Below are 5,212 nucleotides of genomic sequence, written 5' to 3' on the forward strand. Positions count from 1 at the left end.
GAAGGGCCATATGCACCCCAATGTTCATAGCAGCAATGTCCGCAATAGCTAAACTGTGGGAAGAGTGGAGATGCTCTTCAATAAACGAATGGATAAAGAAGATGTCATCCATATATACAATGAAATATTACTCAGCCATCAGAAAGGATGAATCCCTGCTTTTATATCAACATGGATGAGACTGGAGGAGATTATGCTAAGTGAAATAAGTCAAGCAGAGAAAGTCAATTATCATATGGTTTCACTTATTTATGGAACATAAGGAATAGCATGGAGGACATTAGGAAAAGGAAGGGAAAAACGAATGGGGGAAATTGGAGGGAGAGATGAACCATGAGAGACTATGGACTCCGAGAGGCAAACTGAGGGTTTTAGAGGGGAGGGGGTGTGGGGACGGGTTAGCCCGGTGATGGGTATTAAGGAGGGCATGTATTGCATGGAGCATTGGGTGTTATATGAAAACAATGAATCGTGGAACACTACATCAAAAACTAATGATGTAGTGTATGGTAACAAACATAACATAATAAAAAAAAAAAAAGGAAAAACTCAAGAGATAAAAATTTCGTCCTAAAGTGTGCCCACTTTTAGCTGACAGTATTCTTTTACAATTGCTTGCATATTTTATATTGGAGTTATCCTAGAAAAAAAATTACTGGAAAGTAAAAAATACAGAAATATGTTTTTTACCATGAATATACATGCAATGCCATGAGTCTAACATTTATTTAGCTCCTCCAACCCTCCTTTTTTTTTGGGCCTAGAATTTCAGTAGGGACAATGAAAAGCCCACATAAATAAAATTCAGAATATCTACAGTAATGGAGAGGGAGGAGAAGGCAAATACTCATTGATAATTAGGGTTTTGAGGTGATTCTCCAATATGATGACATAAGGCAACTTAGAACTATATTGACACACCATTGGTGTTATTACAGCTGGTGTTTGAGCTAGTAAATATTAAGTAAGTCCCTATTATGAGCAAGTTAACTTGCCTAAGGTAGTGGGGGAGACAAACTTTGAACTATGCTGTATCATTCCACATGCTATGTCCTTTATAATTCAGTATGAGGGATTTTGCTTACTAATCCTTCATATTCATGTGACCTGGATACATATAAGTAGTTTGCTTTTAAAACAACTATGAATATGATATATATAGGACAAATAATACATTATCTAAGTTGGTTTTAAATGTATGTTTCCTTTCAAATAAATGGGTGTCCAGAGTTGTTTGATCATTTATGACTATTGTTCCATTCTTTTCCCCTTTACTAGAGTTAAGAGGTATTGGGGGAGAAAAATGCTTGAGTAATCTCTTGGTTTGGATCATGAGACCTTAGGCACATCTCAGCAACAAAAGACAGTCACTAAGTTGTTAAACTTGACACAAGAAACCTTTTCCCCTTCTTGAGATGGAGGGAGAAGAAAATGAAAAGAAAGAGGAGGTCAGTGAAAAACAAGAGCAGTTAGCAGGTTGGGAGACTAGATGAGGTGCTGGCTAGAAAAGGGATGAAGTCAGGACCTCCAAATTCCATTACTGCCAGAGAAATTTTGAGAAAAATGGTATCTGAAAGATGAATTTTAAAATTGGAGCTATGCCATACTCTTTGAATCTTTTGAAATCTATAATCTCTATTTCTCATAATGATCATTGTGAATATGATTTTTTAAAAGGTAATATTTGTTTTAATTTTTTTGAAACCAGTAAAAGGTATGAGTTCACAATTTGGTTGACACAGTGAAACACCAAAACAGCACATGTGGAAGTAGAAGATAAAGGTAGAAAGGGATCGTGGGGATGTTTAATGCTTTTACAAGCTGTGGAAATAGTGAGTTTAAGTCATTCAATCTAGAAAGGCAGGAAACTGAACAATAATTTCAACTGATACAGCACAATTAAAAGAGATTGTCTGGGTGCCTGGGTGGCTCAGTGGGTTAAGTGTCTGCCTTTGGCTCAGGTCATGATCCCGGCATTCCGGGATCAAGCCCTGAGTTGGGTTCCCTGCTCAGCAGAGAGCCTGCTTCTCCCTCCCCCTCTGCTGCTTACTCTGCTTGTGCTCTCTCACTCTCTGTCAAATAAATAAATAAAATATTTTTTTAAAAAAAGATTATCAATGTAAGTTTAACAATTTTCTTTTCAGTTACAATTTTCAGACCATGAGTTTCCCTACTTTGCTTGAGAATAGTGTAGTTTTCCTCATAAACCTCTTTGAAATTGCCATGTCCTTCAGCAATCTTACTATTACACTCAAATTCTTTTTAAAAGGTCTTATTTATTTGACTACAGTAGAGATATTATTGATTTACAGTTACAAGCAGGTTTTACCTAGATCTATCCTTCTTATGACTACAAATGTGGTGTTTTAATCCCAGACTCTCTCTCTCTCTCTTTTTTTTTTTGGTAGCACCAGTCAGAACCTCTGCTTTAGCATTCGTCATACTAATGCTAAAATGGTTCTCATTTTTTAGTGACTTCCTTAGAGGCTGAAATGATCACTTCCATGTCTCAGCTCTCTTTCTCTATCAAAAATTTTTTTCATAGGTCTAGTTAGATTTGCTAAGTGTCTTTTCAGGCTCCATTAGTATCTCTCTTCATTTTATTTATCTATCTATCTATTTTTTTTTTCAAAAATTTTTAAATATTTTATTTTATTTTGTTATGTTATGTCACCATATAGTACATCATTAGTTTTTTCATGTAGTGTTCCATGATTCATTGTTTGCATATAGTTAACATATAGTGCAGTATTGGTTTCAGAAGTAGAATTTAGTGATTCATCAACTTACATATAATAGCTAGTGTTCATTGTAACTAGTGCCCCCTTAATACCTATCACCCATTTAGCCAATCCCCCACCCACTTCCCTCCGTCAACCCTTAGTTTGTTCTCTATTGTAAAGAGTCTCTTAGGGTTTGTTTCCCTCTCTCTCTCTCTCTCTTTTTTCCTCCCTTCCCATATGTTCATCTGTTTTGTTTCTTAAATTCCACATACGAGTGCAATCATATGGTATTTGTCTTTCTCTGGCTGACTTATTTCGCTTAGCATAAATCTCTCTAGCTCCATCCACATCATTGCAAATGGCAAGATTTCATTCTTTTTGAAGCTGAGTAGTATTCCATTGTGTGTGTATGCGTGTGTGTGTGTGTATGTATGTATATATACCACATCTTCTTTATCCATTCATCAGTTGATGGACATTTGGACTATTCCATAGTTTAGCTTTTATTGATAACTCTCTTAATTTTAAATCATGAATCTTCTTTATGGTTCTCACCCAAGAGAAGGGAGTTCTAAGCAGCCTCATTTCTTATTTTCATGTATTCAGAGCAGTTGTGGTTAAGAGGAAAAAGCTTTGTGCTGGGGTTGGGGGCATAGATTCAGGTTCTGGCTTCAGTTTCTGCATCTACAAAATATAGTCTGAACACCTATTCTGGTGAGGATTAAACAAAATAACATGGGGCAGCACTTTGTAAATTATAAATGGCTATAGAAATTGTAGATATTATTTTTAAAGAAAAAGAAAAATATTTCAGTCAAGAGTGTTCTGGATTGAACCAAACAACCTATCTCTTTTCCCTCTTAAACCCTTTGCCATTGGAACATGAATACTGGGAGAAATCTTAGCTCCTTGGCAAGTAAATTGACCTGGGGAGCAGTCTTTCATCCTTCCTTGCCTCTTATGAGAAAGGTTAGAATCTTTGAATTTTTACTGAGATGATTAAAAAAATAGAGTTACAAAATGGGGTGATGTGGAATTCCAAGAAAACATGAGAAAGCACAGCAGAAGGTAACTGACCTTTGTTGGAGTTAACAGCTCACAGTAATTTTTGGCTCTTTCCTTACTCTTTGAGGAGAGGTATATAAATGTGATTTTACTTAAATGGATGTGAATTATATTTATTTAGAAAAACTATACTGTTCTAGTTATAAGAATTTATCTGTCAGGAAATGTATATATATGTTTTGGAAATTGGACCTTAATAGCATCATTAGTCATAGAAATATTAGTGCATGCGATATAACTGTTTTATATATCTGTACAATCTTTGAAGTTCACAGAATTTTAAAAATTAATTTTCCTTTACACATTTAGGAGTCTTCTGATATCTTCAACTGTTCTGTGAAGTCTACTACAATATACTGTAAGTAAAGTGATTTCCTACTTTTTGGGGGAGAATATCTTGCTCTGCATTTGCCACATACATGCATCTTCATGCTTTCCAGTTTCAGATATAATGGGTAAATGTCACATACTTTTAAAATAGATACACAGACAACCCTCAATTATTCATAGCAATGGAGAGAAGTAATATGGAAGTTGTGGCAAGTGCAGGTTTAGATATGTTGAATTAATTTGTTCTCTTTCTTTATGAAATCTTTCTTATTGGGGGCAAAATTTCAAGAAGTGCTTATATAGCACCTTTAAAAGTGTTTTAAATAAATTAACACAAGTAGATATAACAACTATATGAATAAATAATAGTTTTAGGAATGAAAAGTATACTAGTCACTATGCAAAATGCATAGCAACACTATTCCGAACTAGTGACTTTGCAGTTGAGGAATAAGAAGGTTGAAGGGAGATGGCAGAATATGGTAGGATACATTTGTGCTTTAAGTAAAGTTTTATTTCATTTTTTTTTCACTTTGTGGAGCTGTGAGCCAAGGTTTCTTTTTTTCCTAGCATAAAAGGGAAAATATTTAGACATATGGGTCACAAAAGCCACTTATGCTCAAAATATCTCAACTTCACGATCAAAATATCTCTGGCATCATGAGGTCCTGGAAAAACCCAGAGTGTATTTTTCTGATTAGACCTGGGACAGTGTCCCAGTGGTCCTGTCATCCTTCCCTCCACCTGGCTGAGGCACATTCTCTGCACAGTGTGTGCAATACTGTTTGGCTGCTGCTTCATTACTAAGTAGTGTCAGTTGCACATGTGGGCTGGCTGCAGGGGGCCTGGACCCATGGAATACTGTCTGAGTGGAGTTTTCCACTCGATGTTTGGTTTGGCCTAGTCCACATGATGTCTTGCCAGACCTGTGAACTCCTGTCCGAATTCACTCATTCCTGGATGGGAAATATTCCTCATGCTGTTGTCAGAGAACCCTGATCTTTCACTGTAAACCTGGCAGGATGTCTGTTGGCCAGACCAAAGTACCAAGAAGCCAGATTTTTCTCTATGAAGGATGTGTCTGCAGTGGATGG

The 5,212-nt window shown here is 36.1% G+C and overlaps 1 long non-coding RNA gene across 1 annotated transcript in view; it reads left to right on the top strand.

Moving 5' to 3' along the window:
* LOC145720622 (uncharacterized) overlaps positions 1 to 4,144 on the top strand; it is a 324,122-nt gene extending 319,978 nt beyond the window's left edge. Inside the window, exon 3 of the long non-coding RNA XR_014143724.1 lies at positions 4,098 to 4,144. This is a non-coding gene — a long non-coding RNA (uncharacterized LOC145720622). The remainder of the gene's footprint in view (positions 1 to 4,097) is intronic.
* The last annotated feature ends 1,068 nt before the right edge of the window (positions 4,145 to 5,212 follow it).

This window comes from Leptonychotes weddellii, chromosome 3 (assembly GCF_054177405.1).
Source record: "Leptonychotes weddellii isolate Sample4059 chromosome 3, ASM5417740v2, whole genome shotgun sequence".
NCBI classification, from domain to species: Eukaryota; Metazoa; Chordata; class Mammalia; order Carnivora; family Phocidae; genus Leptonychotes; species Leptonychotes weddellii.